This window comes from Manis pentadactyla, chromosome 1 (assembly GCF_030020395.1).
Source record: "Manis pentadactyla isolate mManPen7 chromosome 1, mManPen7.hap1, whole genome shotgun sequence".
Taxonomy (NCBI): Eukaryota; Metazoa; Chordata; class Mammalia; order Pholidota; family Manidae; genus Manis; species Manis pentadactyla.
The window spans coordinates 15,175,343-15,187,171 of NC_080019.1; positions in this window are offsets into that span (position 1 = coordinate 15,175,343).

The following is an 11,829-nucleotide window of genomic DNA, read 5'->3' on the forward strand; positions in this document are numbered from 1 at the left end:
GGGGATTACAGTTATCACATATAATGTAGCGGGGCCCACGGGGAAGGCAGTATAGCACAGAGAAGACAAGTAGTGATTCTATAGCATCTTAGTACGCTGATGGACAGTGACTCTAATGGGGTATGTGGTGGGGACTTTACAACGGGGGTAATCTAGTAACCACAACGTTGCTCATGTAAATTGTATATTAATGGTACCAAAATATATATATATATATATATATATACCTAACAAAGTAGAAAGAAAAAAAAAGTAGAAAAGTAGAAAAGAAAAATTATATATATACCTAACAAAGAAAAAAAAGTGTAAAAGATATTGCCAATGACAATGAATAAAATTGGGTGGAAGTCTCCAGCCCTCTCCTATATTTCAATAGATTACTTAGGTCAAGATTATAAAATGCAAGTATATCACAATATTAAATGGTGTGGCATTCAGTTGAAAGCATATATTGTGAGGGTTCACCGACAGATCAGAGAAGATCCAAAAACTAGGGGCTAAGAAGATGGAGGCAAGCAACAAATGTAATGATTAGACAGAAAAAAGAAAAGAACAAAAGAATTTGAAATATCCAGTCCAGAGAAGAAGAAACAGAGATTTATCAAAATCAGATAAAAAAGAATGATATAGTGCTGTGTGAAGTCAACACAGGGGTAACACAGACTAAGATTTTGAAAACTAGGAATCTTTCCTCATCTCTTAATCTAGGACTAGAGGTGTGTATGTAAGTAGCAGAAAAAGGAAAGTGAATTCTGTGTCAAAAAAACAGGACATTGGCATGAAAATAGTGTGAAAAACATGGAGTTGTAAGAATGGTGCTAGATGTTAAAGGCAAACTCAGTCATGGCCATGGGCATCGGCTAGAACCTCCCAGATGAAAGAACAAGCAAAAGGGACGGTACGAAGCTTGCTCGGGAAGTGGCAAATGGCTCAAATTGATTGAAATTTTGCCAACCAAGTGTAATGATGAAGAGGGTATTTTTGTTTTGCTTTATTAGAGGAGCGATATGATTAAACTGTGCTTCAGGAAGCATAACCTGGCAGTGGTGATGGAGACATTAAAGACTATGTAATGAGACTTGACACTAGGCAATAGTGGTAGGCATGGGGAAGAGGACTCGAGGACATTATAACGGAGAGGTGACAGAGCAAAAGAAGAGAAGCCAATAATGTAGAATCATATTCCTGAAAGGGAAGAGGGAGGGTCAGAGATGCCGGAAGAAGGTGAGTGGGTGGTGCCTTTACAGAAATAAGGTGCAGGGAGGTCCCATGCAGGTGAAGGGGCAACTTTTGCACATCCCAAATTTGAGGCATTTTTCATGAATTAGGAATATCTATCTGCTTCAAGGAATATTTCAATTCAAACTGACTTGTTATCCCTTCACTTTATTTCATGTAGATGTAGCTGACATCATATGATGTAGACTGTGCACATTTTTTCAAGTGTATGTTGGCGTGCACTCCAAATACACTTTTGGGGACTTCTCTCAATCTTTTTTTAAAAATGAATTTAAAACATACACACATGAAAAGGGCCTAAATGCATGCATATTCAGTTTGATGAATTTACAGTAACTGAGCTCATCTGTGTAACCAGAGCCTAAACCCAGAAATAAAACTTTTTCGTTACCATAGAAACCTCAGTGGAACCCCCTTGAAGTAACGGCTCTCCTTCAGAGGAAACTGCTATTCCAGTTCCTAATAGTGTGCTTTTTATTTTATATAAATGAACCAGTACAGAATTTCCTCTTTTATGTTTTTTTGCTCAAAACTATGTTTGTAAGACCCATCCATACTGCTGTGTGTAGCAGAAGTGCTTTTATTCTAATTGCTATATAAAATTTACTGTGTGAACATACTGTAATTTATTTATCCAGTCTACTCTTGATGACACCTGATGGGCACTTGGTAGGTTTCTAGGTTTTGTGTATCACTAATGATGCTACTATAAACATTCGTATAATGATGCTTGGTGAATACATAATGCATTTCTGTTGGGATTATATTTTACCGCCACAACAGGAATTACTGGGTCCAAATTATTCACATATTCAGTTTTAGTAGACAGTGTCGGCTTTCCAAAGTTGTTGTACCTGTTATATTCTCAACATCAGTGTTGGAGATTTCTGGTTGCTTAACATTCCCAGCCACATTTAAAACAGAGTATCTCATTTCTGTTATTCTGGTGTGTGTTGTGGCTTTATTTTATGTATCTCTAATGACAAATGAAAATGAATTTAAACAGTCTTTGTATGTTTATTGGTCAGATGTATATTCCATTGGATAAAGTGTCTATTGAAATAATGTGTTTCTTTTTCCACAGATTTTTCTATTTCTCTATGGTTGATGATAATTCTATATATTCTGAATATGTGTCTTTATCTGGTTTATGTATTACAGATCTCTTCCTCTATCTTGTGGTTTTCCATTTTACTCATTTTCTTGTGCCTTTTGACAGAAATGTTAACAACATAGTTCAATTATACTTTTTTCTTCCGTTAAGATTTGCATGTTTTTCCATTGTGTTTAAAAAGTCTTAACACATTCCAGGTCATGAAGTTGTTATATATATTAACTTCTGCAAACTTATTGTTTACCTTTTACATTAAAACCGACAATGCACCTGCAATTTATTTTCTGAATGATGCAAGGAAGTAGTCGATATTGGTTGTAAAATGTGATGCTCTAGAAGACCTAGCCATTTATGGAAAGATTATCTTTTCTCATTGTACTACAAGCATTATTGTCAAGTACCCAGTGTCTGCATATGTAGGACTCTATTTCAAATGCATTCACTTCCATTGATCTATTTTTTTATCTTTGTACCAAGACCGTGTGGTTTCAATAATTATTCCTTTATATTGATTTTGAAATGCCATTATAAGGCCTCCAATTCAAGATCACTCTTGATGCTTCTTAGACATTTACATTTTAATAGAAATGTTAGAATCAGCTTGTCTGTTTTTTCCAGCTCTATTGGAAAAAACAGATACAATTGACAGATATAATTGTATATATTTTAAATGTACATGTGGTGGTCTGATATGCATACACATTGTAGAAGGATAACCAAGATCAAAATAACTGACACACATCACTTCCTGTGGGTAATTCCTATTTTTTTTTTTGGGGGGGGTGATGCTTAAGATCTACCCTCAGTAACTTGCAAAAACAGGATCCCCTACTACTGCGGTCGCAGTGCTGTTCACTAGACCATCAGAACTTAACTCTTATAATTGAAAGTTTGTACCCTTTGACCTGCATCCATCCATTTTCCTCCCCACCTGGTCCCTCTCCACCGCCACCATCTTATTCTCTGTTTCAATGAAATCGGATGTTTTTATTCCACATATCAATAGTCTCATACACTGTTTGACTTTCTGTCTGGTTTATTTCACTTAGCGTGATAACGCCCTCCAGGGTCATCCACACTGCTGCAGATGTCCGGGTTTCCGTCTATTTAAAGCTGTATACTACTTCATTGTCTCTGTGCCACTCTGGCAGCTCCATCAGCTGTGCTCAGCACCAGCAATGTTGTGGGGTCCTCGCAGCAAAGGCTGCAGGTAACTGCGGCCATGAGGTTTGCTGGGGCTCCTCTGCTCTCTTTTCCCAGTGGAGTGAAATCCCTCCAAGAGGATGCTGCTCTGGCCCGGGGTGTGAGTGACGTCACATGCTTCCTGTGCTTTACCATGTGGCCATCTTCAGTCTGAGCTCCGTAGAGTCTTGCTACTTCTTGGTTGCAGCCTGGGGCTTTCCTTATAGTTGTTTATTCATTGTGTGTGTGTGTGTGTGTGTGTGTGTGTGTGCAGGAGATGAGCATTGGTACCTCCAGGCCCTCCATCCTGCAGCTTGCTGAAGTAACCTTAGCTTGCCAATTCACACACACACACATGCACACACACACACACACACACACACACACACACACACACACACACTTGTAATTTTGATGGCAGTTACATAGAATCTATAGGTAAATTGGGGAGAATTAATATTTTTACAACAATGAGTCTTATAATCCATACACCTATCATTATATTTCTTAAGATATACTTTAATTTCTTCAAAATATAAAATTTGTATCTGTATAGATATTTTTCATATGCTTTGTAAGAACTTTAAGTAGTGTAAAAAAATACATTGTAGGTCGATTATTTTAGAGTTTTAGATGTTTGTATACTGTGTTTACTGAAGTAGTGTTCTGTGAACCGTTATGGCGGATTTTTCTGCAATTTCCCTCCCATTTTTCTGAAAGTATTTTTTTGTCCTTTGTGGATGTCTTCAGTTCCTTGATCTGTTTAGGATGACAAAGGTTATGAACTCTACTATTTTCATTAACATAGGCGGGTTGTACAGTTCTCTAAACTCCATGCTATTTGGCAGTTCCTTAGGTAAGCAGTTGCTGTTGTCAGTCACCTGGAGTGACAAGAGGGAGTAAACCACTTGCATGCATTGAAGCAAGGCCAGGACAACCTTTGTGGCTTCTTTGCCCACCAGGCTGCAGCAGCTGTTCACTTAGATAACAGTGACTAGTAGTAAGAATGGATCCAGGCCGAGTCCTTTCAAATATCGAAGCCAGGAAGAAAATAACCTCCTGATAACATAGAAGCAAATAGTGATGAATGCTTTGTGAAATGCCATAGATATGAGTGTTGCCTGTAACACATTTCCTCCTGACAAGCTATTACCACAGCAAAGGGTATAAATATGAATTCAACATGGGACAATAGAAGAGGGACACCAAGAATTTAAAATACAGTCTCTCCTCCCCAACCCTTTTTGGACACAAGTCTTAATGAATGCTTTTTTTCAAAAAGAGAAGCATATTTAATTATTTTGGGTTAGTCAAGAAAACACAGCTTTTGATTTTGGTTTTGGTTAGCTCATGAGGAACACACGGTGATAAAGTAGAGCTGGAGGGTGTGCGTCTCTCACCATGACGCTGGGAATTAATATGATGGTTTGGGTTTAGATAAGATTAAAGGCTATGGAATAGACTTCACATTTTCATCCTTTGGTTTTGTTCTTATTCTGAAATATTTATCAAATACTTAGTGTACATGAGAAGAAAAAAACAAGAAAGGGAAAGAGAAGGACATGTTTCTGTCCATGAGTTCTCCTGTTGTAGGCATCCAACTTTTAGATTTAGAAACGGAGTCAATATGGAATACAGACATTATCGTCCTAAAATGAGTTATTGGTTGATAACAGTAATTGTTTAATAACAGTGCATATAGTTGAGGCTTTGATACGGAAACTTCAGTGGGTTAAGAGGAGAAAGGATCCACTGAATTGGCATAAGGAAAATCTGGGAATTTCTCAATGTTATTGAGGATTCATTAAAAGTATTCATTTCCAGTGTTCAGAAGCCAATGCTGTTGAACAGTGACTGTGCAAAGTTTTGAGAAATTTTAGAAAGCACACAAGAAGTGAGTGGCTAACCAAGTCATGCACCTCTTTCACGCAACTGTTCAGTTGCTAAGGATCCAGAGGCTGAGTGAAGCCATCATGTTCCAGGTCACAGAGGCTCCTGAGTGCTTAGAGGTGCTCAGGAGCCCCATCTATAAAAATATGTCCTTGTCATATTTGTTGTGACATATAATTGTGAAGCAAGGTTCTGGAAGTTAATACACATTTGCTTTAAAAACTATGGTTATTTCCTATACTAGAAAAACAGAAAGCATTCAGACTCATAAACTGTAAGAGTTTTTCTAAGTTATATTTCTTCTCTGAAATGAAGCAAATAAAGTATAGGTAAAGCTACTTTATTTCCCTTTCCTTTTGCTCTGGCCTGCATCACTGCTTATATGTACATTATTTCACAAATCAGTTCACGAAGTCATGTTCTATAGCCCTTTGTTGAAGCCCTCTAAAATTTATCTGGGTAACTTGCTTTTCTAAGTATTTCAGAATAACACTGTTAAAATTCAACATCTCAATGACTTTCATGTTTTAACTGAAGTTAGCAGAAGACCTTGTTTCAAGCATAGTTTCAGAGAGCAAATTCAAGATTTGCTAAGTAATGGCTCTGAAATTCCATTCCACTGATCAATTCTTTATAATCACAGAGAAGACGTCTTTATTTCCTGATTCTTATTTTTAAGACAATCATCCCTGGAGTTGTCTATATATATATATAGTTTTATAAAAAGAGAACAGAAACTCAGAGAAGAAAATGGAAACCAGCAGGAGGCTCTAGACAGTACATTTTCACCACAGAATTACATGCAGCTTCTAAAGGCAAGAAATAACAAAAGATAAGTCAAGAATTTACTTTAACCATGTGGCATTTATTTTGCTTGAGAAGAAATGTTTCTTTTGACCAACAATAGCACCGAACAATTAATGATGAACTTAAACCCATGATAAAACCTTTAGTGCTGTATACAACCCAAAATAAAATGATTTCTAATTTTAGGATTAGTATCAATCTACTTGCATTTTTAATTTTATAGTGTTATGAGCTACTAAATAAATTCTAGCTGTTAATTGTATGATGCATGATAAGGATAATTACCACATCGATTGCCTTGCCTTTTCTTAAATTAATATGTAAAGTACTTTATTAAAATATGTTTTTCAAATGCTGAAATAAATGAGTTTGCTTTTTCTTTTTAATGTATCTACATAGTCATAAGCAGCCAGGAAATTCTGACAAATGTTTTAAAACCTTTTTTGAGAACGATGTTTTTTTTATTTTAAAAATCATTTTATGAAAAAAGTACCTAAATGGAAATTTATTTATAAACAGTTTATAATTTTTGGTTGAGCCAAACATACTTTATTACTTCGTGCCCATTTACAGCTTAGGATTTTCTCTAGAAAGTTGTTGCTTATTTAATCTAGTAAAATATACAGGACATTCCTTCATATATTCCTTTTATCATAAAATGACAATCTGAGGAATCTTTTCTGATAGAAATATTTTTCCTATTTATCTGTACATAGTAAACTATTTGTAATGACTCAGATAGATTTGAATATGTTTTGCTAATCCTGTACTAATTTTTAACCGCTGCTTTTTTTCCTCCATATTTTTCCATAACCAGGTTATTGGAGAAATAGCTTAATATTATGTGAAAGTTCAGGATGTCTGTCTTGTTCATCTCTTTTGAGAAAATAAGGTAAATGTCACAGAAAACCCAACATTCCTTTAGATTCCTTTAGATAAGGTAGGTGACAGATAATCTTGATTCTAAGTATATGTATTTCAAGCTTTGATATAACATCAACCTCTAGGCTTGCAGGACTCTAAGACCCCCCCAAATTACCCTTAATATCCAAATACATACAAACAGAAGAATACTTGGTTTTTTCACGTCAGTGTTCCTGTGCAGTGCACCCCTGAAGGACTGCTCTTCTGTTTTTCTCTGCCTGTCTCCGGGATACGGATGCTGTGCACACAAAGAACGCAGCAAACGATGGTTACTTATTCCCAGTGTTTGCTGTGTCTCCTGCTGTTCTGCTTCAGAGCCGCACCTACCATTGCTGCCAAATCTTTTATTTCTATTAAAGGCCATACTTTCATTCTGGGTAGGCAATCATTTAAAAATAAAATTCACAAGAAAACCAGACACAAGGTGCATTTTAACCATAACACATGTACCTATAAAAAGTCTGGGTAGGTGATTGTATGACACGGTGACCCAGCCGAAGCTTTGCTGACTGTATTGAGCAAAGGGCACAGACGGTAGCATTGCCGAGGCGTTCGCACCGGTGTGGCGACCTGTCAGGGGTCCTCTTTCTTCCCTTCAGTAACTGTGTCTGATTGAAGGATTTTTCTCAGGAGGCCTTAACAGTTACTTCACTAATGATTCCAATTTCATCCAGTGACCCAGAAATGAAACACTACATTTCACAAAACTCCCAGAGTGCACTATAAACAAGACTTACAAAATGTCATGTCCTTGAAAACATGAAATCCAACATGCTGGTTTGCGTCTTTTACTCAGAATTGAGCTCAGAAATAAAATGCTTCATGGGCCACAGAAGGAGGTGAGGTCTGAGTTCAAAAAGAAACACGAATCTTTTCCCCTCTATCAAGTCAAACACCATAAAATCTGAAATGTGAAATTACTGTGATACAACATCAACCACACGATTCCTTTCATAACCTAGTGGTGCCAGGTGGATGTTATTTATAACTCTGAGAAGACGACCCAAGATGCTTCGTGAGTTTTTGTAAGGTGCTGATTTGGGAAGTCCTAGAGAGTGATCCAGGTCTGTCCACACATGAAAGGTATTAAATTTACTTAAGCACGAACTGGGCCTGATATGTTTTAATCCAAATGATAATTATGCTGACCCACTTCTAAGGAAAACACTTTACTTAGCAATTTATACCTTGAAATGTTCCATGTTCTTTGATGCAGCTATTTAAATCTGAAAAATATTCCATTTTAAATACAGTATTTTTGCATATGAAAATGACTTTGATATCAACCTATCTAAACATTTCCTTGACTGTTTTATACACCAAGCACTTTTGAACCATAACGGTATCCTTGCTTACTCAGACATCAGGATACATATATACATACCCAATACATAATGACAGTGTAAAAGAATCGATTCTGTGGGCGCTTTGCATCAGTGATTGCTCAGTAACTGCAGCTGAAGTTTTCCCCAACATGCTCAACTTTTCATTCTTATTAGCAATGATGTGAATTCCTGTTTCATTACATCCTCACCAGCATTTGGAATTGCCAGACTTAAAATTTTTCTAGACATTCTAGATGATGCATAAAGGTAACCTATTGTTTCAATTTGCAGTCACTCTACACGTGTCCATTTGTCACATAAATGTCTTCTTTGGTGATGTGTTTCTTTTGTCTACTTATTTTATTATTGTTATTTTATTCCATTTTGATATTTGTTATGCATTTGAGAAATGTCTTTTATCACGTGATTTGCAAATATTGCTCTGCACTTCCTGTTTTATCTCCTCATGGTTTTAACAATAGCTTTTGAAGCCCAATTTGTCTTTTTTGTTGTTGTTGTTATGGATTGTGCCTTTGGTATTTTATCTAAGTCATATTAGCCTAAACCAAAGCCATGAAGGTTTATCCCTATATTTTACTCCAGAGGTTTTAAAATTTTGGGTTTAACATTTAGGTCTATGATACATTTTGATTTAACGTTTGTGTATGGTACGGTTCCTATTCTGGTTCAGTTTTTGCCTATCGATATCCAGTTGGTATAAGATCACTTGCTGAAAAAATTTCCCCTTATTCATTGAACTATCTTTGCACCTTTGCTGTCAGCCAGTGGATGATATATGTGTGGTTCTATCCGGATTCTCTATTTAGTTTCATTGATCTATGTATCTATGCTTTTGCCTATGCCAGGAGTCATCAAACACTTTTCATAAAAGACAAAATAGTAAATAAATAAGATCTAGAAAGAAGTAGAAACCTTAACTTCTATTAGTTTTTGACAACTCAAGGATGCATACTGTAATCACTACCCTGGACATTTAAAGAAAGGAAAAAAATGTTTAATTATTAATGGAATAATAAAAATATTCACTTAATCTAAAAGAAATCAAGAAAGGAAAGAAAAATAATAGAAATCAAATATTTAAACACAAATATATCAGAAATTACATTAGCTGTAGGAAATAAATGCTATAATTATATGACAAAGCTTGTCAGAATTAAAAAAATGAGTGACATAACTAAACATAAGGAAAAAGAAAAATTAGAAGGAAAACATGAATAGCTGTATTATGGAAACACTAATCCCCAAAATACTGATTTAATTGTATAATTAGAAAAAGTAGAATATTAATGTAAGAAACATTACTACAAATAAAAAGGAAGTCTACAGTGTTGTGTTTTAATATGCCAAAACAATGTGACTTTACTTTATAGACCTAAAATAGAAAAAATTGTGGAAATTGAGAAAACTAAATATTAAGAGATAAAAAAATTGACATTTTGCAAGATTTTTAAAAGCACCTCTCAATAACAGATAATACAAGTAAACCAGTTTAGTAAGTATATAAATATATGAACAGCAATAATAATGTACATTAAAAAAGCAGAGAAAAACCTTTCTAACACATGACATATTATTTTTGAATGACTATATCTTCATATGTTAAGCATTTGACATAACGTTTAAAGATTTTAAATATAGTGCATGTTATTTGACAGCAATGGTTTTGCTAAAAATTAAAAATAAAAATACAAAAATAACTCATATTAGGAATCTAGGAATTAATTTTTAATTATCATCAGTTTAAAAAATCACAGGGGAAATTAGAAAACACTTGAATTAAATTATTCCAGAAATACACACATTATAATAATATATGATATATAATATATATTTTATATATAATGCATATTAGTTTGGAACATAGCTGAAGCATAACTAGAAAGAACTCTGTAGCTTTAAATCCATTGTATATATTAAAAATGTAAGATAGCAAGTTTATTTTGAAAACACTTTTCTCAAGAAACTATTTTAAAAACCATCTGAAAGCCAAAGAAAGAAGGAAAGATGCAAATATTAAAAAATTATGGAAAACTTTCACAGAATCTGTGTATATGTATATATGTGAGCACATATATATATATACGCACACATATTTCATTATTTGAAAAAACTGAAAATGAGATAGTGATCAAGACAAAAGGAAATAACAGAGGAAGAACAAAAAATAATGATTTTACTAACAAAAAAGTGACATTACTGTAGATCTTACAGATGAAAGGATATTATAAGCAGCTTTATGCCAAGAAAATGTATGATTTAGATGAAATAATTAAAATCTTAGTAAAATAGAACTTTTGGAAATGAGGAAATGTAAAATGTGAATAGCTTATACCTATTAAAGGAATTGTATCTGCAATTAAAAAAACAAAATTTAAAATACCTTCACACACAAAAATTCCATAATCTGATGGATTAAACGATGAATTCTAGCAAAGGAAAAAAAATGCACATCTTACATAAACTTGTCCAGGGACTAACAAAAAAGTGAACACTTCCCCAGTTCTTTTCCTTTTAAATCATAACCTTGTTATCAAAACCTGAGAAGAACATTAATAGAAGAGAAAATTACAGCTTTTGTCATGAACATAACAGCAAAAAAACTGAAATGAAAATATTAGCAAATCAAATCTAATGACATAAAAAAGGTTAATGTCCCACAACTAAACTGGATTTAATCCAGAAATGCAAAGTTGAATTAACATTTAAAAAAATAAAGTAATTCAACAGATAAAAGAGAAAAATCGTGTAACATCACTACAGATGTAGCAATGTCTCAAAAAAACAATTGATAAAAACTCATATAAACTAGATATGAGTGAAGAAAAGTCTTAATCTGTAAATTGTATCTATAAAATGTTTGCAGCAAATCATACTAAATAGTGAGATTTCAAAAAATATTACCTGAGATTAGAAAGGAGCAAGAATGACAGTGAATTGGACAAGAAAATGAAATCGAAGTTGCAAAGATTGTAAAAGAATATCAAATAGATAAATGGGCAAGTACTCAAATAGACATATTATAGAAGATAACATGCAAAAAGTCAATGCAAATGTAAAAAGATACTCTGATTTGACAGTGAAATGCAAATTAAAGTACATGCATTTTTTTGAAGAAGGTAAACTAAAAATAGGTCCTACTTACATACTAGAATGACTACAATTAATAAAAATGACAGTGATGAGTATTGCTGTAGATATGGAAAAATGGCTTTTTTATATCAGGTGCTAAGTAGTTTAAATGGCTACTATCACACTGGAAAATACACTGGCATCTAAAAATTGAATATAATGACTCAGAAATTTTACTTGTAGATATATATTTAACAG